We start from the raw sequence: 26,405 nt of genomic DNA, 5'->3' as shown, positions 1-26,405 counted from the left end.
CAATTTTTCAATACATATCGATACTGAAGTATCTGAAACCCTTCCAATACTCATTTTCCACAGAATAGATACACAATACCAGCTGCTCTTTCTCTCTCTCTCTCATCTCTCCGACAGCAAGTTGACACACAAACCCGTCTCCCTTCACTCACTCATTTCATTTGCTCCGGATGAATATTATTGGTGTTACAGGCCATGAATTTCAGCATGGGATTGCGAGTATTGCACATAATTTTACTCATTCCCGCAGATTTTTCTCACACCCAAAGTGTGCACACATAAAGCCGCCTCTCAGTACTAAATTGAGTTCTTTTTCGCTGCTTATTGAGCTTAAACAGTCAAATACACACAAAATAATGTCAAAACGCTGGTCTTGGCAAGTATTCACAGTCAGTCATGTTTTAAATGAACGTAAACAGTTGAGAAAGAAAACGCATGTGTAACAGTATAATAGATCCGTGCGTCAGTTCTTAAAGTGACAGCAGCCTAATATACCTGCTGGCAAATTATGAGATATTAAAAATATCTATATTTTTCTATATGTATATCTATATGTATATCTATATCTATACAGTTTGAAGGATAAAATATCTACAGTTTTTCCCCATGGAATTGATGTCGAAATTGTGGCCAGTGAAAATACTGAATGGCTAGTAACTTTGGAAAACCACTAGCCACAGTGGCTGGTGAGCAAAAACGCTAATGCCATTCTTTAGAGACCCACAAAATGGTGCCATTTATCGGTAGATAAATCTGATAACTGATCAAGTTGAAAAGTGTGAAAACTGTAAACAATATTGGTCAAACAAATATCTGTCTCTCTCTTATCACAGCACTTGGAAGGCATGCAACGTGTGTGTCAGTGTCTTTATCATGCTCAACCACATTGAGTGTAGCTTTTTTCTTCTTCTCAGAAGACTTTCACTGCAATGACACTGAACAGAGAGAAGGCCTAGGGGGAAGAAAGGATGTCCTCTATTACCTTACGTGCCATTGGAGGGAATTCACTTCACAGGTAGGAAGGGAAATACGCAGCGGTTGGGTTTGTGGCTGGGGGGGCTGTGATCTCAGCATGGAAGGGAACAGCGTGTTGTGTTGCTCCGGGAAGGACTGGGATTGGGACACGAGGAGGAAGGGAAGACGCCACGGGATGCTCAGCCGCAACAGACGGAGGAGAGTTGCGTCAGAGAGCAGATTCAGGAACACAGTGAAACTAGGACTGTGGGAATTTGAAGTTGAAGTAGAGCAAACAGCAGTGAAGTATTGCATACATGCACACAGGTCACGTACACACTGCAGCTAAATACAGTTGTCACTCCTCCAGAACCAGTGCTTAATCTCGTTCTGTACACACAAAGTTCGCTCATTTATGGAATTGACAATTGAATTCTAGAACTGGATTCACTATTGAAAACTTTAAACCCATGCTGCATGTGCAGAACTGAACTACAATCCAATCTACGTTGAACCAATTAACATTTTTATGTAACTGACTTTAAACAATGTGACCCGTGCTGGCAAAATGAGTAGGAATGCACACAGGTTAATTTCGAGCTACAGGCAAAACAAGTGAAAAATGTCAATTTGGTTGAATTTGAGGTTTTCACAAAAATGAGTTCATTAAGCCCTCATCTAGTGATCCCAATGCTCCAAATAGCAATTAAACATCTAAAAGTATCTTTATTTGTAAGTTTTCTGAGAGGAGTACCTTTCCTTTGACCATGAAAAATGCCCTTTTTCTCTGCTCACTTCTTGGCACTTCCCTCAGTACAAGTTTGGTATCGTTGTAAAGAGCAGCATTCCAACTTTGTGAATATTCATTGCAAATTCTCGATGGCATGAGAATGCTAGGTGATTTTGTTTTGGAACCTTCAGAAAACTTTAACTTGATTTTTCTCAAAATTGACTTTCTCAAAACTGACTCTATTGATTTCAAACAGGTGTAGCTCAGTCATTTTTTGTAGGATTCCAACAAATCATGTATCATTTTGAAGGTTTTTTACCAGAATAACAACAACTCGTTTTTGAAAATTTGCTCATTGCGACTCATTTTGCCAGCGCGGGTCACAATTGATGACCAGTTTTAAAGAAAAAAATATAGACGACCAACTTGTAAGACTAGTCTAAGCAGGTTATGCAACTGGCTGCAGGGTTGCGCACCATTTAGAACTAAACTGAGAAACGTTCATCAACTGGGGAATTTGAATTGATGTAGGATGCAGAATTCCAATACAAATTTGAATAAGGAAATTTGAAATTCAAAAGTAATTTAACTGATTTTTAACTACAAACGTGTCAAAAAAAAAAGGTTTATAGGCATTATGATACACAGGCAAATGTTTGAAATGCTACCAATAGAAATCTGTATTTTATTAATTTTTCAGTACAATTTTCTTATTATTTATTAAAATTAACTTCTTTGAACTTCAAATGAATGTCTTTAAATTGCATTTCAGTCAATTCCACTTTCAGTCATTCCAATTCAACTAACTGTGGGGTTTGGCTTATTCCATTTAAATTTACACTCATGAATTGAAAGGAAGGCAATTTCTCAGTTCTGAATTTCACACAATCCTGTCATACACAAACGAAATTATACTTGCAAACCAAATCCAAAATTGTCACAGAGTTTAATAAGGACAATGAGCCCATTTGAGGATATAAGGACCCACACAACTTATGTCAGGAGAAAAAAAGGAGTCACTACATCCTGGCAAATTCTGTGTAGCTAGAGGGGAAAGTGACAATTCCGAGGCAGGTCAGGGAATTCGATGAAAAACCATCACCGTCTTGGAACTAAATGGGTTTGAGGCACACAGCTGGTGAAGTCTCTCTCTCTTTCTGCACTCATCTATTTTCTCCATCTTTCACCCTGGCGGGACCTTTCGAAGAGCAAAAGGGGGGGAAAAAACACAAGGAGTGAGCTAATAAGCATTCTCAGTGGTCCCAACTCTGACGTGTAGAGAAAGGTCATTCCAGATATATTTACTTATAACAGCACAATGCATTATGGGCACGGCACTCATAAAATGCAAAGAGCATACAATATAATTCACAGCGTGAGGGAAGCGCTTCATATCTCTGACAGCTTTTGCATATGTGATTGCAATTGAGTATCCAGCGCATTGCCTCGTTCAATCAAAAGCCTTTAATTGAGCACGAACATTAAAGCGAGAAGCATCTGCGGGACGTCCCCATGGTCAGCGCAGACCCCGAGATGAGCTTCTATATTAAAGTGTAAATATTCGAACGGTGCCATTGCTCAAACAGCTTGTCTGAATCAGACCAAGAAGTCATTTGGTTTAATGTTTTAAGATGCAGACCCACCACAAGGGAAATTGTCTGGTGACAGCCACTATTGCTCTTAAAATGCTTCCCTGCCAAGAATCTTAAACCCATCACCTGCTATGAAAGCCTCCTAAGGGGAGCGTGCTGAGAATTTTGACCAGATGGATATCCGGCGCCAACCGGAGCACTTCGGATACAGGTCGAGTCGAGCATTCCTTGAATGTTTTGTCAATGTCGACTACTTTGCCAAGTGAAACAGCAGCCCGGGCAATTGCCTTGCGAATCATGAATAAGTTATTGAGAGGTTTCCTTGGCGATAAGGTTCACTGACATCTTTTGGACTGTGCGATAGCTCATGCTAAACGGGAGGGGATGACGGATGGTGCTAGCCTTAGATAGCTTTGTCAGTGTCACAGCCCCCGTTCCCCGCTGGGTCCCGAGCAGCCCGGACCGGGCGGCACCGGGCACGGAAAGAAGCACGTGGCTTGAGTGTCTGGAGAGACACCGGTGACAAAAAGCAAGCTCTCGATCTCCTAACTCAAATAACTACTTGCCTGTATCCCATATTTCTCCGTGACCTTAAAGGAAATGACAGCTCTCATCTGGGAGTTGGTGTCAGGTCAAAATACAATTGTTTTTTTCTCTTGCTACCCTTCTCCTCTACCAATGACAGAGAAAATGGATGTTTGTCGGCAGGAATTCACCATCTATATAATGACGCTCTCACTTTTCCTTTCAAGGCTGGACCTGAAACTTATGCAGTTAATTGCCAATGTCCAGTGCTGTGTAATGACCCACTGCCTTAAAGTCCAAACTAAACACATTTACAACCCATTTTACTTTCATAAAGTGACATTTTTTCCTCCTAAAACACTTTTTTTTTTTTTTTGGCTTTTTGTTTATGGAGGTTGAAAGTCAAGTTCACCCTCCTCATAAATACAAACTTTCCTAATCTATTCCTATTTGCTATTATTGTTAACCAGCATTTTCAAAAAATATCATGCACTGATCTATCATACACAATAAGATCAGAAATTAGTGTAACACTTTATTTTAAGGTGACTACGTTACGTTACATGTTACTGCATGTACTATAGTAATAACAGTAAATTATGCATAATTACAGGTAACTAACCCTAAACCAAACCCTAACTGTAACTGAGTATATATAGCTAATTAATATTACTCAGTACTTACTGAGTAAGTACAATGTAACTATGTCACCTTAAAATAAAGTGCAACTGAAATTAGTATTAAGAAAGTACACTCTGAGTGATTTCACATCAGTTTGCACAAACAGTTCTGGTCCATTTGTGCAAAGGCTACAATCTGTCAAGGTTACAGGATCGTGTCTTTCCCTATAAAGTAGCACGGATGATCAGAACATGGGGGATATCGCCTGGAAATGATGCATGGCCGTTTGGGCTCTGTTGCATGCGAAGGAGTCCAGACCTTTGTCCCAGAGCACAGAGGGGTGCTGGACCACCGCTCTGCTGATCACCAGAGCTGAAAAGCCTCATGTGGAATGGCCATGTCATTGGTTTTCTAAACACACCTAAATGGAACTAGTCAAGTCTAATGCACATCCTTTATATATATGGGCCTTTAAAGGTGATCCCATTCGACCCCATTTACTTTCTTAATACATGTTCTTAGTCTCATTCATCAGTGCACATTGTTTTAATGAAAAAAAAAAAAAATGTTTTCATAATCTTTCATCAAAATTTATGAAAACTGTCAAATCAAATAACCATTTAAGCATTTTAGGCTTTCTAGCCTTTCTAAAATTTTACAATAATGCAGTAATTATTATTGTAATAGTTAATGTTAATTTACTAAAGGTTATGTAATAATAGCAAATATTTGTGTTACGCTCTGGAGGGTGAACTTGACTTTCGGCGTCAACATCCTGGTTAAAAATCTTTCCCAAAAGTGGGTGTTCAATAGCACTGCAAACTTGAATTCAAATCTGGGTCCGTTCTGGTGTGTAATGTCCACTTTCAACAATCAAGTAACTTCCAGATTGACAGAATCAGGTTCAGAATTTTTTCAGTTTTTTTTTTTTTACTGTTGAATATCATGTTTCACTCAGAAATATGTCACATTACAGCTGTAAAATGGGTTGAGAAAGCGGTTTCATATTAGTGCAACTCATTCAGCATAAATTTCCATTTGCAGATATACAGACATCATAATATCATAATTATATATGCATATCTGCATGTTATAAATAATGTGAGGTTGCAATTAAACATTCTAACTGACTGTAACAACTGAATTATTACCTGAAGGTGTCAGTTAAATAGATATTCAGAACGGCGCACAGCTAGAGCCTCATGATGAAAGTGGAACAAGCTCTCATAACAATAATGAAGTCACGATTTTATTACAGCCCAGGTCTGATAACACATTGACGCCTGAGTCTTAAGTAGCTGTTTCTAACCCTTAAGCATTTGGCTAATCATTAAAATCCCATACTTTTCACTACCTTGACATATATCTTTTCAAACGCTTTTCAATACAGTTTTCCGTGTGTGTTTTTTCCCAAGCGTAATGTTAAAAACAGAACTACTATTATTGACAAGTCAAGGGTGAGACATCCATTTAGATTTAATTAAACTATATCTATCAGTCGGATCAAAGTCGAGAAAATTCAATACGGAACGTATCCGATGGGTCATTCTTATTCACCTTTCTTCCTCTCCATCTCATCTCCTAGCACTTATTTTCAGATTAGGGACTCAGTTTTCTTTCAAACACTATGAATCTTGGGCCGAAAGTGTTTTTTTATTCTTCTTTACCAATTTTCTCACACTTTGCAGGGTGCTTGAGAAACTTGACAGACACTTGGCAGGCTGAATGCCCCTCGCATCAAGGGCTCCTCTTTCATCTCCTCAAAAAACTATAGGCTTTGTTTTGGTTGTTTTTTTTCCTTCTCTGCTCTGAATCTTTCAGATAGCGAGCCGGTGTGGGCAGGCATGAATCAGCCGCTCGCACTGTGACTCGAGTTAATCATGAATAATTGGCCCGGGCTACTAGTGAGGCATATGTTAAGAATGAGTGACTAATTATGCCTTTGGCTAGATGCTAGTGACCCCTCAGCCTGTTTGAGGAGTCGCAGCACGTTACTAATATGGGGGAGAGGTATAAACAAACAGGAATCCGGCTGTTTAGCTCCACTTGCCCAATTACAAGGATCCAATTAGAGAACAGCATCCCAGAGCCAGTAATACAATTTATGACCAGGGCGGGGATTTTATCTGCGAAAACTAAGCACACTAGTCGTAATCTCAACAGCCACGCCATTTTTAATTTGGCGTATGGACTATTCTAGGCCTTTTGCACACTGTGAACTCATTTGGCTTAGAAAAAAATAAAAACTTAATTTATGATGCTGTCAGCTTTCACTGCACTACGTCTAGATGTTTCCGAATGTGAGAACAAATCCTATGTGAACAGCCACTAATTCAAAATGTGCAAATAACCTTCTAATGCTAAACCAAAAGCCTTTTTTCTTGTTCTATAAATCATAATACTATTATTAAACCTTAAAGTCGAAATAGTTTCGACAGGATTTATAATTCTCAACAGATCTGCAGAGCAAGGCCGTAACTATGTCTTAAACATTTTTTTTTATTAAAAGGAATTAAATAATTAAAAGATTAAAAGGGATTTAAGGAAATAACAAAAACGAAATTAGAACGGTAAAAGTTCCAGGTCTATTATAGTTATTATGTAATCAATTTAAAGTAGAGCTATTTGCAAATTATATTTTTAAAAATATATATATTCACTCTTATTTTTATGTCTTTTAATATGTCAGAAACTTAAAACGTTTATTGTCTCATCACATTCAGCTATGAATTACATTAATCATATTATTTTAATCAAATAATAGCATGTTTTCAATTAAAAATGGTGAAATTTCATAAAAATGTTGAGTAGTTTGCAACATTGAATATTACTGTCGATCACTGAATATTTCAATCATAAAACAGTCGTCAAATATTAATGTTTAGCTACTTACTCACCACATACTCTTCCACTGCTAAAACAAAAGTGTTGCATTAGAATTCGCACACGTCTTCTGTGAACAGTAAGCCCCGCCTTCTTTGATTTGATTGGCCAGCTCACTCATTCTGACAGAGGTGAGCGCTGAGGCAGACCACCCTAAAACGTTACTTTTAAAAAAAAAAAATTTCATCCTAACAACAAACAGAGCGGCGCTTAATGGAGTACAGCAGAGCAACATCAAATATTGGGCGGGACAATTTGGCCATTTCTAATTATGGGGGAGGACTTGTCCCCCTCAATGTCTATAGTGGTTACAGCCCTGCTGCAAAGGTTGCCAGTGCAAGTGACACTCAATACCTGTAAATAATCATTAGAACATGACTATGCATAGTGCTTAATAAAGAATAAGTTTCCTTCCAATCCATCCAGCATGTGATCTTTATCCAACACTTCAACGCTTCCAATGTCCCTCAGAAAGACTGGGCAAAGAGCAGCTCCATCTAAAATTGGAGCAGTGCTGAGTGCCAGTTGCCAAACTCAGCGGGATGCTTTTAAGGCCTGAGGCTGGCACGATCATCTCAATTTTTTATTATTTTTATTTATTTATTTGTATTTTTCAACTGCAGACAAGTGCGTAGCAGTCTGCCAGTCTGAGCACACCCCGACAAAACTCTGAGTATATCTGGTATTCTAACACACTAGAGCACAGGGCACAGACACTGTTTTAAATACAGACTCAGGAGAGATTTTGTTTGTTGGCTAATTAGCCGAGTACCGACTGGTTTTTCAGCCAGTATTGTTATAATTGCAGCCAGTTTATGCCGCTGACCTTTTTTTCAGTTGCATTTTCTGCATCTGCAGTTTTTATTGGTGCAAATTTTATGCAAGGACATGTTTTTTAATGTCCTGCTTGGTAATGTTGTTTGTGTGTGTGTGTGCGCTGTGTACCAGAGATACATTTGCAATTCAGGACTGACTGTTGCTTTTTCAGTATTGTATTTTCCTTGGAGTCTTTCTCTGAAGACGTGAAATGATCATTTCTGCACAATGCTGACCATGCCTTCACGACACCATCAAGGCTCAGAATGTATGCATTTATGGCCTTCAGCCTTTGCCTTCAATGAGAGATTCAATTTCCAAAGAGAAAGACATTGACTGTGACTATGAAACATGCCTCCTTCTGCATCACAGTACCTTTAAAACACAAGCAAACATTGCACAGAAAAAGACAAATCACGAGTGTTTACACTACTAAAGCAATCCAGTTGTATGTGTTTTCGACCACCTCTGGAAGTGGTCGAAAGTTTAAAACGTTTTAGACCCTGTTAACAACCGTATTTAGCATTGTGCGCTTGTGATCCCATCGACCAAAATGCATCTTAATACCAGGTGTAAACAGGCCTCTAGTGTCGCCTGTATTGAAATTATTTCTCTACATAGTTGATTCCTATTGTACAGCATTCCAGATCTATGTTCCATTGGTTTTGAATGCTTCCTAGGGAGAAGGAAGTGAGGCAGCTCGCCAGGTTTTCAAACACAGCTAATGACTCTCTGAACAGTTCGGAAGAGACTGACTGAAATCTAATAAACCATCTTTGACAGACACGCAGTACTTGAATGGGTTTCCAAGACAAAGAAAAAGTTTAGAGGTGATGGCAGCAGGTGTCACCTGTACTAAAAGGATGGTGCTGAAAACTGCCCTTAATGAAACAGGCCTTTACAAAGGGCCAAACAAGAACAGTGCTTATCCAGCAAAAGTGCTGCTAGATGGAGTGTAAAGTGCACACATTTTCCATGACGCGACAGTAATGAGGTTTTATATTGGTCTGGCTTCTAACTCGCAACCCAGTGGTATCTACTGCTGCTTCTCTACACCACTTCATCTCTGTCTGTTTCTCAGTTCATCTCTACTGCCAAAACAGACCTGCTGAACACACAATCTGCACCAAAATATGTCACGTTCAAACGTAATCAGATTTCCCTAGCTCTGAAGTTAATGCACGAAGCAACATGCTGCATTTCACGCTGGATTTTAATTGGTATATTATTTGAATCACAAAGACATCCACAATCTACTAGGATCAACTTGGAATGGCAGTTTGCTATGTGGTTTCAAGCGTGTTGTAGGTTGTTGCTTACTGACCTGATCGCAAAGAGCCCGCCTTTAATCTCTATGGTATTCTGGTCACTAGATACAATGTGAGTCCCTCCTTCAACATAAGTCTAAAGTCCTGCTTACGAAAGTCTCATCGCTTAGAAAATAGCACACCTCTCTTCAACAAGAACAATTATTTAATTACCTGTATTAAATAGGGGTGTGATGAGATTTCTCATCGAGGTGAAAAGCTGTCTTGCGTTATTGCCATGACAGAGTGTGAGGGTGAAATTAGGATAGAATATGCCACCACTATGTTTACATTACACCTCCACTATCTTAGCTATCTTAGGCTGGGCTGTGTAGTTGTAACGATCTCTTAGCTCTGTATCATGCTTGAAGAAAAATTTGGTCTATTTGCACTTTGAATATTGAGAGAGTACTTTGATTATGGTTGCACTTATTGTTTACACTTAATGAGACTAAGAGAAAACTGTTATTCATATGTTTTTATTTCTATGATCAATCTGTGGAAAGGGGTTCAGTTAGGAGGTCAAAAGTTGTAGAGGCTCATAAATCACATACAGTTCTAACTTCTAAGGTCTGAAGAGACTCATATAAAATTATACTGAAGAGAAGCCATTCAGTTGAAAAAACTTTTACAGTGCTTGAGTATTGTTGCTTTTACTGCATATAATAATTCATACTCAGAATGTAGAACCGAAATGACCTTCATTACAAGATGATTTGTTAAAACATTTCAAATGCATCAGCAGACTATTTTTCTAGTCATGAATTTCATCATTGAGGATTTCTTAAAAATACTGTGTAAAAATCGTGTCTTGTCTCGTTCTCATGAACTCAATCTCATGTCTCGTCTCGCCAGCTAACTGTCTCGTCACACCCCTAGTATTAAAACATTGCATGGTTTCTGTCTGCTCTTTTGGTTTACATCAGCCTCAACTAGTTTAAAGTTGTGTAATACATCAACTCATTTCTAAAATATAAATAATTAAAAAAACACTTGTAAGAGCCTTTCAGTAGCTGCACCAGTTTAATAACACGACCTCATTGCTATATGACATTATTCTTCTGCTTTTCGCAAATCAGGAGTCAAAAATCAAATCGATAGAGCGGCACCGGGGAGATTAAATTAAGCATGGCACAAACTGATTAGCTCATTTCATTTTGTTTCAGAAACTCTGCCAGCACGCCAAACAGGCAGATGCTACACACGTTCAGCCTGGAAAACTCGCTCAGCATTCCTTCTCTCTTGACCAAATCATGGACCCACATGTGTTTGGGCTCACAGCTGTTCTTACGAATCTATCTGCAGGGAGAAAAAAACACTAATTTTTGCTGAAACATGATGAAGTGTTGCCTTAAGTATTAATAAAGTGTAGGTAAGTCGTGCGCATTAATCACTGTCTCTGCGCAATGGTGTTCCTCAAGGGTCCGTCCGCTGAATCTCGGAATTTATCCGATTCTCCAGCCGGCCCTGATGAAACACAGTCCGTATTACGTGCGCACATGCAAATTAATGAATAAAATAAAAATGAAAAGCAAGGACTCTAAAGCCCACCAATACTTTATCATGGTCACGGTGGCCGTCAGACAACAGGCTCCTCGGGAGTCCACCTCACCGCCGGCCAATAAAGAAAGCCGACATGGTGCAGATTACCAAATGATGCTCCAGCATACATAATAGAGATCATGTAACATCTCAAACGCACAGTTTCTCTCTGCACACTAATTAAATCAATGGAGAGACCTGGGTGAGAGAGAGAGAGATTGGTTGGTGAAATAATGAAGCGCTTTAAAAATGATCTGTGCTACTGTGGGGCCCGCTGGCCCAGACAGACTTGAGTCGAGGAGGGATATGCAATATGCAACCAAATAGGCAAGGTATATTAATCTTGGCATGCCTCTGAGCTCCGCAAAGGCGTGTTTAATGAGCGAGGATTCTCTTTTTAGACAGATTTAGTTATTATTTCCATGATTGAACATGACCGGGGTTTGTAAAGATTACTTGAGCTTTAAAAGCAAAGAGCATCTTTCATGTGCACAGTATTTCTGACGGTTCTCACAAGAGTCACTCCTTTTTTTTCTGAGCTCAAAATAAATATTTCATATTTGGCAAAGTTGCTGAGACGTAGCGAGTGAGGCAGTCCTAATACGCGGTTTTGTTTGGTGGGGTATGTAGTCGAAGGCGCTTCATCATTAGAGGCGATCTTATCACATCACGAGGGACCTCACGCTAATATTTGATTTCCTCCAGCTTTTCTGCCCAACAGAGCTGGTTATGACTGGGCATATGCATACATCATAACACGAAACTCAATAAATAATTATATGCTTATGCGCTTAAATGCACTGAATTTTAAAATCTCGCCGTACGAAACCAAACTGAAATGTGCTTTCCTGCATGAGATTAAAAGATTGTCATTTAAGTTTCTGGCATCATGAACAATTCGGTTAAAAGTCGTATTAAAATACTTCAGCCGGCATAGATCAGGGGTGCCCAATCCTGTTCCTAGAGATCTACCTTCCTGCAAAGTTCAGCTCCAGCCCTGATCAATCGCACCTGAACCCCTGGCATAGATCATTTCATTGGAATTTTTAATCAGGCATTGTATAGAGCATGGGTATTCAATTAAAGTTCCAAGAGGTCCAGTCTCTATATTTCCTTCCCAGCGGAGTTTTTTTAGATCAGTTATACATTTCCATCGGGGCAGCCGTAGTACTTTGTAAAATAGAAAAAATCTTAAACACTCAAAATAGTCATCAAAGATAAGAATCTTGGGCCCTGAGAGCCAAAGAATTTTTACCAATATTCATCAAAAAAAGTAAACATTTTTCCCAACTTGATATGGATATAAAAGGTCAGATCAAATGTTTTATCAGGCTATTTTCATATATTTATTTATTTAATTGATTTACATTTTTACATGTATGGCACATATAAGGCTTTGGGACAGAGAAAACATACTGGGGGTGCAGGGTTTACCTCTTAAGAAAAGTATAGGCAATTTTTATATTTTTCTCAGAGTAAAAAAAACTATTAAAAACAACGTACATAATCTAATAAGCAAAACTCTCATCATGAGCACAAAATAAAATTAGGCTAACTAGTAATTTCAGATTTTTTTTGTCTTTCCTTGTCATCTCTAAATAATTTTCCAAATTATAACATTGTTTATTATGAAATACTCTTAATATGCTGATTAATAAAGCTAAATATGAGAAGAAGAAAAAAAAACATCTAAAGGTGCCACATGTTAACTTAGCTGTCATAAACCTGTTTAGTTAAACGGTCGGAGTAATCTGTATTATGGATAAAAATAGGAATTATATTTTGCTGCATTCTCATTTACTGCAGCGTTTTAGCAAAAGTATCTTGACTAAAAATTTAAGTACTAAAAAGTATTTTTCTGCTCACTGTGTTTCTTTACGTCACTGTGCGCTTTACGTCTTTATTGGGAGAGAGCAACGCGCATGGTGCGGAAATAGCTTGAATAAAGCGTGTTTGGCTGTAGATGAAAATATTAGAGGATGTAGCGCCAAAATTTCATTACAGTAAACAACCCCAAGTGCTTGTGGTGTGAACCGCTCCTTTGTTTTGACACTCTGCTCACTTTAATCTGTAGAAATGGTAAAATGGCGCAATTATGTCCCATGGTCCAGATGGAACTAAGCCAAGGTCCAGAACTAGACCGAGGTCCACCATTTGAGTAACTATTCAAAATTCTTTCAGCCAATGGGATCGCTTTGAGGTCTTCAACAGGCAAACTTCAGTTGTTCATGACATGGTACAGCTTGTATTAATCCTGTATTAGAGTATGAGAGCTATACTATAGATTCATATGTCTCCAAACAGGGTCAGAGCAAACAAACCTCTGCTACTGCCGCTGAGAGAAACACTTGTGACATGCTGTTATTGACTCTGGCTTACTTATATGTTTTTCCTTTCCTGCTAAAAGGTTGAGTGAGGTACTTGCCGATGATAAGACAAGTAGTATATCACAAAGATTTATTAAATCCATCTTCCCCCGGAGAGAACAAACACAATGTGTACTATTTACCAGAGCTACTCAAAGAGCAAAGATGAATGATGCGGAAAGAGCTTCCTCTCAGGTAAAAGGCAGATAGTATCGTGAACAGAGCAGGGCATTGTAATCAAAACTATCTGACCTCTATCTGTAGTGCCGTACACAGGAGGGCCCAGTCCGATGGGACATATACGTTGAAAAGAGGACATCAGTCACATGGGTCAGTCTGACCTAACAACTTAGCCATACAGCAAGGTTATATGAATACAGCCTCAAAAGACTAAGTGTCCGTGAGGAAAGCGTTAGAGGTCGAGGTGGATTATGAAGGATCCGACCCCTGTGCGCAGCTTAGACAAATCTCTCTGATCTATTGTTCAAAACGCTTGGTGTTCGCTTTGTGACAGCCTCTATTTGAAACCTATCTGCACCGGTGCTGCGGCATAAAACAATGGGGCAATTTGTTTTACCTTATCTCGCAAATGAGCGATGCACCTTCGAGTGACAGCATCTTTATGCTGCATCGTAGCAATGCCGCAAAGCGGAACATTAATACACAAAGCTAATTGATGGCAATTGTAAGTAGGTGCACGGCACAGTGATATTGGAGAGGCTTTGAAAATTGTCACAGGAGAGGGTTTGTATGGGGCTGATGATTGTGTGGGAAATAATAGCTGGCTCGGGGTCTTGGCTGTTTCTAGGTGTTGTCGGAAATTGAAAACTGCTGAGGCATTTCGACATCAACTCCTCGTATTATGGAGCGGCTTTCTGCATGCAGCGTTATTCTGCAGCTCTTTCTCTAAACGCTGGACTACCAACATTTACCACATAAAATTGATCAGTATTGGACCTATTTAAACAATAAAAAAAAAAAAACATGATTGTGAAATCTTCTAATATATGAGCGTGAATTTCATGAAAACTTGCCCAGGTTATTTCACACCAAAACCAATAAAAGAAAAAAAAAAAAAAAAGAAGAAAATTATATTTTGCACAAAGAAATTAGTTTCTTTTAGGACCAATAATGCGTTTTGCATTATTTTCATGAAAATGAAAATAAATTCTCATTCTCATTCTCACATTGCTGGAATAAAATAGATTTATAATTTTATAGTGAAAAGTATATTAAAAAATTATATTATATGAAATAGTAAACATATTAATATTATATTTATATTAAATGCAATACTGATATAATTCAGCAAATATAAATAAAATTCATATAACAAATAATATAATTGTTTATAAATACTTTATTTGTTTAATTGTCATAATATCCACAAAGAAAAAAAAATCTATAAAATGTCTAGTAAAATAGACTCTTATTTTTTATTTATTTATTTATTTATTTATTTTTTCACAATTTTTGTGAAATATATATATTGTTTTCTTTCTTTTAATTTTGGGATGAAATATGACCCATGAAAAGTTTATAAACGATTCAACCATGAGCATAAAATAATAAAGAAACCTACTGAAATTCATCTGATTCCTGACTGAATATTAAACCATGTCCATTTAGACCAAGAAAATCTGATAAACTATGTACAAAACATAATTAGCAATAATTAGCAATGTCGGAGAGCATAATTTAGGACCCCACTGATTTAGGTTTTGTAATTAACTGTTCTTAATTAAACATGTTGGTAAATGGCATCAGTGGGTTTTTAATACAGATGCACTTGGCTTAATAACATCAGTAAAGCACTGTGGCCTACTCTATACTGTACCTGACACTTAATTTTCCTTATGAATTCAAAACTAATGCAGAGCTTAGCATCATGACAAATTGGTGTTGCATCGCCAAAACAACTGTACCGATCCTTCCCTGGCTTCCTGAACCCTCACAAAAGAGGACAAGCTAGCTGTCGTACTGATGAGCCGCCCTTGAATCCTCTTCACATCATAGTGCACCTGTCACGCTGGCCTCATGTACGTGACGGCAGAGCTCAGAGCAGATAAAAAACAGCTGTCTGGATCGCCGTCTCGATTGTGTTCACAGGACAGGCCTGGATGCGGAGGTCAGACCCGACGAGGGCTTATTAAGGTCAGCTGTCACACCCATGTGTGTGTTTACCCATCTGCTTCAGTGCGAGTGGGATGCTGCTTTGTTATCTGGACGTTTAAGGATTGGGAGACAGTCAGGAATGAATGAACTATAATCTCTAAAGCAGGGTAGTCCAACCACTCTAGTCAGCTTTTACTACAGTTCATTTTGCTGTAAATTATATAATCCTATTAAAGTGAATAAAATGGTATAGATTTTGGAACTGAAACCGACAACAAATATATATATATATATATATATAATTGGCCGTTAGCTAGTATCAATTAATTAAAAAAATAGAATGCCCAAAATAACGTACAAATTCCATCATAGAAAATAGGTCTGGAAATAATAGAATGAATGAATTAAAAAAAAAAAAAAAAAGATATTCCTTCTATAACTTTAAATGTGGTTTGGAGGGAGGAAGGGTACATATTAACATAAATAAATAAAACAACACTGATGCACATGACTAACTAAAACAAACATAACAGGGGAATTTATAATAACAAATAATCAAAGATGGGAGAAATAAAAAGATGAAATGGTTACCAAGGTTATGATGGAGGTCAAGGTTCAGATGGCGAGTTCAAAAAAACTGGGAAACCACAATGGCAGATGTTCTGTCGTCTCTGAAGGAAACAAAAGTACAGGGAAAATGAATAAATGCAGCCGTCATACTGGCCAAAGACAGCTTTATGAAAACAGGCGGTCCAGAAGGAGCAGGCCTACAACTGAGATTAGATGTCATTAGCACAGCAAGATAACAAACAAACATTGTCAACAATAGGTCAGTTAGGGAGGAAAGTACTCTGTGCTCAAAAGGGAAAGTAGCCTCATTAGCTCAACACTACATTTAAATTGGCTGCTTTATGAACACAAGCGCTCTGGTCAATTTATGCACGTTTCCGCCTTTTGTCCTTCCCATGCTACATATGCTCCACTAACCCATTATAAATTACCTTTGAGATTTACTGTAAGAAAAGACTCTTTGTTTTCCATTTTAACCCACTGAGAACATTAAAAGTTACTTATCGCACGGATATGCCTTTTTTTTTTTCTCCACATTGTTCAAACATAATGAAATTAACATAAACTACGCTCAAGTCTAATCAGAAATTGCTCCTCCAACAGGGAATACGCTGCTTGATGTAATTATTGAACTCGCCTGGAATGTTTTGGGCTTGCGATTATTTTCCGTTTTTAATGTGTTTTTAATTGTAGCTGTGTTCTTATCTTCCCATGTAGATTAGCATCAAGCCATTCATTTGCAACCACAACGGAAACAACAAACCGACCGTGTGTTCAGGGTGCAGCTAGCCCACCTCCCGGACACGGTCAGGCCTTTGATTCCAGGCCCGGCGTGGATCCGCATGCTAATGAACACTCGCGGCAGCTAAAATACGATTAGCCAGAGCGCAGCTCCTACTTTTACCAGTCCTGAAGCGCACGGCAACTGCAAAAGAACAATAAAACAACCCAAGACTGCTAGCTGGCATTTTTCGCCCTCTCTTCTGTTTTGTCACCAGTGAAAAGCCATCAGCAAAATGAGATAGTGTTTACAGGCCGAGCTGGATGAAAAACAGCTCCAGTAATGTCTCCCGTTCAGTGGACTATAAGTGTTCCTCGGTGATACGTGGAGAAGCTTTAATGGGAAGAAAAAAAGACGAATGCTCTCGCCATAATTACAACCGTTTCGGTGTGCGTAATTGTGATGCTTTCTTACACCCAGACAGAAGTGCTAACAAAAGCAGTCTATTGTTCTTGCCCCTTGAACAAAAATCCCCCCTCGTCTAATGATTCAGGAATCTCATTTTCCCGCACCTAATGATTGTGAACAGAAAAGGTTCTGCACAGTAATAGCCCGCTTCGTTGTAAATAAGCACAGAAATAATCATGATGAGCGAATTATTCGGATCCCGCGACTAAAACATAAGCAAAAGCAAGATTAGCAGGTGTCCTTGAGATATTTTTTCACCTCGCAGCAACTGGGAAAATAAAAGATCAGCAGAGTACACAAAATTAAAGCAATAAGGAGATGTGTTTTGTACTTCCCTCACATACTCTAAGAACTGCTGAATCATCTGTGCCGCCCTGCCTACTACTATTCATTTCATTATCCCAACAGCGTTCATTAGAATCAAATGCATGCATATAGTAATTTAAGAAACGATCGGTGCCATAAAGGTGGTTAGAAAGCATGAAAATGAGAATACAAGTGCTTATGCTAGGCTGATGGGAGCGTCCTCCCTCCAGCAAGCTCCACTTCAACGATGTATATGTTCAAATTACTCTCCCACTTACCCTCCGACCAATCTCCGAGATTGTATTAGGGTGACTTTTACAAACACGGACTCCGGATCAGAGAAGACATGAACATTCATCAGCACGGGCCTCTCACGTGACGTCACGTGAGGAGCTCATTTTAGCCCATGCAGTTTCTCAAGTACAAGAGCACACGGGGCGCAATTACCCGTCCTTTGGGAAATACACTCTGAATAGCTCATCAATACTTGTTACTTCTGTACGACACCAAAGCTAGATTTATTCATTCCCTGCCTAAACTCCCCCGGATGTGCACTTTGAGCACAGCCGTTGTGGGGAAGCGCTGGATAATTAAGAATGTTTGCTGGGTTTATCTTTGTGGTTTGACAGTGTGTGCCTCTCTTTTACCCAGCAGTGCTTGACTTTAACAGAGAGTGCTAAAGGTGTTTTAGCAGAAGGAATCGAAGGGTCAGACATAAAAAGGGGCCAAAAACCCCAAGGCGTTTTGGGATATCTTCCCAATGCGTGACCTGACTCAGAGAATGCAAATCGCCTTGGGGAGTGACAGCAAGAGCTGTAGGTCAAGATGGTGAGAGATGCCCCATCTTGACTAGACATGTGTCTGCCACAGAGATGAATCTCAAAGGGTCTGGCTTTCAAAAGTGGTCAGTACGCTCATTGTGGCCATGAAGAGGTGAGTGACCTTTGAAATCGTGCTGAAATCGACCACAACCAAAATAGATGGAATCCAGAAGTAAAAATCCTATTCATTTTCTCCATAAGGGAACTGATATTGAACAATAAACCATTAAAGACAGACTAACTGTGAGCTCAGAGATTGTTAATCAATTGTATATGCTTCTGTTGAAGCCATCAGACATGCATTATTTCAATTTGTATTAAATAACAGCAGAATTACTGGTGAAAAACTGCATTACCCATAACTTTGATAAGTAATCTCCACCAATCAGAGAATCAAAACAAGCAAATCACGCCAAAAAAACTCTGTAGCGCTCATCCATGCCTATAAAGCACTGTGAATAACATAATAGAGTCTCCATATTTTCTCAAACTACTTAGTTTACCAGCAACAAAGAACCTCTATCATGGACTAGCATGTAAATGTATGTTACCTGAACATTTCAGAAGGGGAGTCTTAAAATCCAACTATATTCTGGGAAAATGGACATCTGTTTTGGTCCCACAAAAACCATAGATGTTAGAAAGTGATTGTGTTTTAACTTGACCTGTACCAAGTACACAATAATATAGCTTAGCTGTCCTCTCAGAGTAACTGCAATACTCAGAGAGTGCCATATAGAAGGCAATTCACCGCACAATAGTAGCGCTATAAAAGACGGATTGTGAAACTCTGACGCTATTCCTGCCCATATGGAGAAAGTACTGTCAGTTTTAGAAGGATATAAAAGAGCTCTAAATCCTAAAGCCAAGTGAGTGAAGATTTGAAGTGATGTGGCTTCACGTTTGTCGCTTGGGGGTGGGGGGGACTGAAGCGACCTGTCTGTCACTTAGGACTGGCACTTCAGGTCATGCTCTTACTCCTTGTGTTCTTGAGAAGACAAACGCCTTGCCTAAAAGCCATTCGATGTTTTCCCCCCTAGTTCTCTCCCCTTTTTACACGAACATGATGGAGCTTATCACTAAAGACCAGCATGCAGATATTGTCAAGAATAGACTCAAAAAGCTTCTTGTGGAAATAGACGGTGTTAACCCCCATTTTCTCTATCAGCGGCACATCATATTGAGCTAAACACAATACAACGCATCTGAAAAAAAAAATAAATACTAATATCAAGAATGTTTTTAATATGAATGTGTTTAATTAATAATAATAATTTAATAGGTCTGTTAGGAACTGCAACCAAAAACAGCATTACAATTCTGTATGTTCAACAAGAAACTACATTATTATTATTAAAGGGATAGTTCACCCAAAAATGATTACTCACCCTCGTGTCATTCCAAACCTTTCATTCACCTTGGGAACACAAATAAAGATCTTTTTGATGAAATCTGAGAGCTTTCTGTCCCTCCATTGACAGCTATGCAACACTGTGACGCTTCAAAAAGTTCATAAAGAGATCGTAAAACTAATCCATATGAATTGAGCAGTTTAGTCCAAATTTTCTGAAGAGACTCGATCGCTTTATATGATAAACAGATTTAATTTAGTCTTTTATTCAGATATAAACATTGATCAGCAAACATAATCAAGTGAACTTTCCTGACGTGCGAGAACAAATCTCTTGAGGAAACTCAAACGTGCTGCGTAATTCATGAGAATGAACCTCATTGGTTCTCACACATCAAGTGAACATGCTTGAGCTTCCGTTTACCACATCTGATGTGTGAATTGATAAATGTTCATATGTGAATAAAAGCCTAAATTCAATCTGTTCATCATATAAAGTAATCGTTCCTCTTCAGAAAATTTGGACTTAACCGCTCAATTCACATGTATTAGTTTTACGATCTCTTTATGAACTTTTTGAAGCATCAAAGTGTCAGTTGCGTAGCTGTCTATGGAGGGACATAAAGCTCTCAGATTTCATTGAAATATCTTCATTTGTGTTCCCAAGGTGAACGAAAGTCTTACTGGTTTGGAATGACATGAGGGTGAGTAATTAATGACAGAATTTTCATTTTTGGGCAAACTATCTCTTTAACAACAATACTTTTTAAATCAACAAACAAATTTACTTTAAGTAGAAAATTTCAAGAACACAATTTGCACAAATGAATATCAAAACCACTTCACTCTACATAAAACGATTTGAATGTTTCTTAAAAAAAAAAAAAAAAAAAAAATCAGTTTACCAATTATCACAGGGACTTGTGTCCTTCTCGACCATGAACTTGCAGATAGTCACTGTATTGTCCAGACTCAAAGACACAGACTACATTTAAAAAAAAAAAGCATGCATCAGCAAGGCCCTCTGAACCCAGAAGAAACTTAAAATCCTTTCCAAACAGCCGCAGTCTGGGGGCTTGATCAAGGCTTAAAGCATCACACCTTGTCACAAGAACACGGTACTCAGGCTGGATGGGAGAGGACAGGCGGGTTATGAATTTGAGATTGAGGTGGCATGATTTGCTGCTCTCCACACTGTTAGAGTCCCATCAACCTCCTGTACATTATTAATGGAGCGCCAAGGTAATGCAAGGTTGTCTTAGGGGTTTTTTAATCATGTAAAAATTGCCCTGACAGCATGGCATCCATTTTCTAAATGAGAACCGGTTAGCTTAAGAGCCTAGGTCACCGCTCACAGATTGCGTCGAAGTTGGAGCTCAAATTTGTTTTTCAAGGAAAAGACAAGAACGGAGCTGGTTCTGATGAATGGACTCACTGCGTAGTTGCTCGCTGAAAAAAAAAAAAAAAAAAAAAAAGAAGCCGAATTGCAGCTCTCCCGTGTTTTGTGTTTTGTTTCTACATGGCTATCACTGACAGCATTCTCGTGTTTCAGAGGATGCCTCACATTCTCTGAGAACTGCCAACATGTGTGCCTGGAGGCCTGAAGGCAGGCAATTTTAGCACTGCGCTCAGAATCAATACTCTATCTCACTGTCAGAGTGCAGCGCACCAATCCTTCAAGGCCCCCGTTATTTATATTGTTTTAGCCCCACAGTCGCAAAAAAGGCACTGATGATGAACGCTGTTCCTCTCTTGCTCTCTCCCCGTAAGTGAAAGAGCACAGGAGGGGAGTTAAAGGTTGGTGGAGGCATTACAGTATAATGCCCCTGAAAGTGCTGTTTCCCACAATGCCCAGCGTGTGCGAATTTATTTTATTTTCTTTTTCATTTTTTTCAGCTGCAGGTCACAGATTCCTGACAGCACGCTTTCTATACATACATTCAACTTGACTACAGCCTATATCCCTCTTAAACTTTCTTTTAATCGTTTACAACCATTATTGTCATCATTGCAGAATTTCATGTCAAGAAATCCCAGTACTACCGCATAAATGTTTTGAAAGGACGATTACACAAAATCTCTTGTTATGCACTTAGACATGGAGTGGCTGACCTTTTCTGACATGGAGGTTTCTGCAATTGACCTTTTGCAATCTTAACTTCTAAAAAGGCAACAGATATTTGTTTCTTTAGGGGACTATTACGATTTGACATGTCTGAATAAGAGTAGTGCTATTTGAAATAATCAGAAGGAAAAATTTAGTGTATGAGATCATGCGATAAATAAGAAAGTAAGCGGGTATATCGCAAATAAATGTTTAAAATGCACATTTACAACTTGTAGTACTGGTATTTTCTTCAGAAAATGCTTATGATGATCGATGGCATTAGGTGTTAGTTTGAAAATAAGAGATTTTTGCTGTAAATCATTCAAAACAACAATACAAGGACAGACTAGCTTTAAGTAATGATCTCTTCGTTCCAAAGCCAGAAGGACATCAAGTCCAGATCGCGACGGACTCCAGCAAAAGCTCCTCCTCTGTTTCACAACAGTCCCGGCCAGTTCCATGACATCAGCTCAACCTGCCTGTCTGCGAGCAGCTGAAGGAGGAACAAATGAATAATAAATAGAGAAAAGAAGGAATAAATAAATAAAAACAAAGCACCTCTGCTCATCTTTGAAGTAAGGTACAGCTCAAGGCGGTAGCCAAAAATATCTGGGGAGAGTGAGAGAGAGAAAGGGGGGATATACACGTGTCAAGAGCTGTTCAGACACAGTGTTCCAACAGCTGAGGATGGAAGAGCTACACGGCCTCATTGCTGCAAAGCTCTTAGCTCAAAACTGCAGATACACTGATGGCCTGCGTTGTTGTCTGAAAACTGAACAAATACTTAGATTAGGGGCGGATTTGGTGTAGTGGGGGGTTTCGTCGTAGCCCTCTTCAAAGCTGTGTGCCCGGCGCAGTGAGGCGACGCTCATGATTTGGCAGACTGTTGCACCAAATCGTTTGGGTGAAGCTGTGGGTGAACCAAATGCTGACTGCTAGGGTTGTTTGGCATCATCCATATGCAAACTTAAACGATGAGTGAAAAAATGTGCATACGGAGTCAAGCACTCTGGTCTGTGCTGTGTGAATACATTTTGTGCTATTCCCAGCACAACTACAAGGCTCATTTAAACATGGGGCTTATGCTGTAGCATTTCGAGACGTACCCTGGTGAATTCCACAAAAACATGTCCCATGAATGCACATAACCTCAAATAAATTAAATAAATTCTAGGGCTTCCCCCAAATAGTTAGGCTAATCGTTAGTCGCAGAAAAAAAAACTTGTGGCGAAGTCAAGCAGTCCGCGATAGATCGCTAACGGCAGGTCCTTATGGTAATTACAGTATGTCGGGCAGGAAATCCAAACATTCGCCTATCATCCATCGATCTCAAATATGGCTTATCATTTGAAACATGTAACTAGTAGCAACTTTACATGGCTGATCGCTCTAACGTTAACCTAGATAAATGTGTGCTATTATTAGCCGAATATCCAAGTGTTTGTGCGCAGTGTGGAAGCTAACGTTTACTGCGCTTACTGCAAGACATGGAGGCGCCGGCGCGATCACTTGCATTTTTTCTGATAACTGCAGAAACAACTTAAAATACTCCATTATTTTTCGTGATACAGATAAGAGTAATAAATCATTCGCAACTGTAAACAATCTATTTTTATTTGTGTACACTCACAATAACAACAAAATGTGCCTTTGTAAAATAAAGAAAACAAACAGGATGTGCTTTCTGCCGTCTCGGTCTCCATGAACTGGAGCGCTCACAAAAATGAACCAAAACTCAGCGTATAGGCTACTTGCCTCACAGAGATGAAAAATGTATCTATAGAAAGCTTAAAATGTCTACTTTTAAACAAACTAATCCAAAACGAAAAGAAATACTCTCTGCTTATGTAATCCATATTCTCTCTATAGGCGCATTCACTATACTCCGGAGATGACGAGGCAGCATCATCAACTTCATCTTCGCCGACACTTACTCAGAAAACATTAGTTTACTAATAAATAATTAAAATGTCTTGATATTTTTTTTTTGACACAATCATAATCATTACTTTTGCCGGTGCTTTGCGGCAAGCTTTATGTGTACGCTTGATCGCTTGAACACTCATTATGGTTTAGTATTCTCCTCAGTATATATTTATAAGTAATTAATATAAACGTGCGATTAGTCGACTAATGGCTTAAATGAATGCCTAAAAATCTTTAGTCGGGGGCAGCCCTAATAATAAATAAACACATAAATATTCTTAATATATCATTTTAAATTCAAATAAAGCCAACTGCATTTATACCATGATGAAAGATCTTCTTGACAAGTTCTGTGAGATTCTCCCAGGTCCAAATGATCACATTCACCTTTTGTCAATCAACATCGTCAAAAGCCCACCATCATCTCCAGCCAGTACACTTTAAAATTTCACGTTCAAAATTTCCTTGGGTTTAACATTGTTTTGTGTCAAATTAGAAACTGCAAGATAAATAGCTTCTGTGGAAGGCAAAAATAGGCAGTATAATGTCTAAATTTCAGAATCAGCAGTGACAGCGGTAGAAAGACAGAAGGCTGAGCGGTTTTGTCTCTTATGACTCTTGGTTTTAGGCATTTAAAAAGAAACTTCTCTAAGATAATTAGGCACGAGAAAGTAAAGAGAAAATGATACTCATGAGTTCACTTGTCCTTCCACAGTCTATCAGGCAAGCACACACCCTCACTAATGATGTCTTGCCAACCATGATAGCTCTTGTTAGATGCGGAGAAACATCACACGTTAGACCTTTTCTGCTGTAATAGATGTTCTATCCAAAGGATATTTCACAGTCTCTGGGATGTAAACTTCCATCCCTGGAAACTCTCAAACCCACTTCTAATGTTTCTTGATGAGACATCCATGTTCCCTCACAAGAACAAAGAACATGTAACAGACCCAATATTAGTGGACGGTGTTTGAGGAAGCAGATTGCAACAGCAGCAGCATTCTGTTCCACGTATGAAATCTCTATGATATGGGTAAACATATTGTCATCGTCTTTTATCTTCTTCTGCTATAAAAGTCGTCAACACCCGCCCCCCCACAATAGACCTGTCCATCAAATCAAAGGCAAGAAAAAGCCTTCATTCAATGACTGTTGTCACATAGCAACGAGACAGCCTTTGAGTGTTCTCAGACGCAATTACTGAGGCGGTCTTACTACAATTTGTTTCACACATACAGACACACACATACACAAACACAGTTTTAGTGCATGTTTATATTTTATGTATGAATATGTATTGATTGCTCTAACAAACCAGCCAAAAAATAAGCCACTTCATCCAGTACAATACACACAATACAGTTTTCTCCATGCTCAGAAGTCATTTAACAGAAAGTTGTATCTAAAAAAGTAGGCAGCAAGTTTATGCTGCCTTCAAAGATACCTCAATTTACCTAAATGTGATAGAAGTGTTTGCTAAATGACTAAATGCAAATGTAAATTTGAAGGCAGCATTGCAAGTATCCTTTGTGGAGATGGCTATCCCAGAATGCACCAGTTTAGTAAAATAAAAATCTAAGATTGACAGAATTGAAAATGATTTGATACCCTGTAAACCAGTGGTCTCAAACTGCCGGCCTGCAGGCTATTTAAGGCCCCCCTCCCCCTTCACCCAGCCCACAACTGATCTCAAAAATAAAACATCATAGCGTCTGTCTTTGCTATGCAACAATGAACTGCGCTCTCCATGATGACGTGGAAGTTTCAGCAAAATAAAATTTGCATTAGCTATACTACTAGATATATTTATGGAGATGTGAAATAAAAACCCGCCCTGTACAGCTATGATCAGCTGTTTGGCTGAGCTTTCGATGTTGTTAAGGAAAGGCCAAAGCTCATTGGTTGGTCCTTGTCACATGACCTATGGTGCACTTGTGGCATTCTGAAAAGTTGAGATGTTTTCATCTCGCCATGGCATAGGCGAGCCTGGAAAAACGAGCGCGCCACACCGCATGCGCGTCGCGACTTTGCCGCTTCTATTATGAGCGTGCTTGCCTAAATTAAAGTAAAAGCACTCGCGCAAGTTACGAGCGTAGATTTAAACCACTGAAACGCGTCCGATGCTTCCAATAAACGTTACCGATGCTCAAACGGCATCTTGGGCAAATGTGGCTCAGCTGTGTGAGCAGAAGCACTGCCAGGTGTCTGGCAAGAAATAGAACAGTGTACAAATGTATTCAGGGATTGCATTTGTTCAGTGCAAGATTTTGATGTTATTTAAGCTAAAATAAAGTAAGGGAAAATATTTGCACTAACTGTTAAAAACTAATACTGTATGTAACAATGATAGAGACACTGCTGTTTACATTTTTTGTTAAGTATGGCAAAAATATTTTAATAATGAAATTTGAAGTAAATGAGAAATAGTGCAAAGGAAAGTAAATTTTCAGAAATTTTGCACTTTCCTGTGCTTCAATGTTAAAATGGCCCTCCTATGAGGTGTCGATCACAGCAACACTCAAAATACTTAATTGGTTTGAGTAGGACACACTTAATGTGTATTTAGAACTTTCTTTTTCTTTTGAGTTCACAGCACTGAGATATTTCAAGTAAACTGAACTGTTTCATTGTTTTGAGTTGTATGAACTAATTTCTTTTAATTTAGACAAACTTCAGTTTAC

At 38.8% G+C, this 26,405-nt stretch overlaps 1 protein-coding gene across 13 annotated transcripts in view; it reads right to left on the bottom strand.

Moving 5' to 3' along the window:
• Positions 1–26,405, bottom strand: part of camta1b (calmodulin binding transcription activator 1b) — a 306,867-nt gene that overhangs the window by 233,972 nt on the left and 46,490 nt on the right. Inside the window, exon 1 of one of the 13 annotated variants that reach the window (XM_051912535.1) lies at positions 16,043–16,059. The exons of the other annotated variants lie outside the window; for them this stretch is intronic. The gene's annotated coding sequence lies outside the window, so the exon portion shown is untranslated. Of the gene's footprint in view, positions 1–16,042; positions 16,060–26,405 lie in introns of those variants that run through there. 13 annotated transcript variants of the gene reach the window in all.

The sequence above is a fragment of the Ctenopharyngodon idella genome, chromosome 11 (genome assembly GCF_019924925.1).
Source record: "Ctenopharyngodon idella isolate HZGC_01 chromosome 11, HZGC01, whole genome shotgun sequence".
NCBI classification, from domain to species: Eukaryota; Metazoa; Chordata; class Actinopteri; order Cypriniformes; family Xenocyprididae; genus Ctenopharyngodon; species Ctenopharyngodon idella.
Note: the sequence above shows the minus strand (reverse complement) of the source record. Positions and strands in the feature narration are given on the sequence as shown.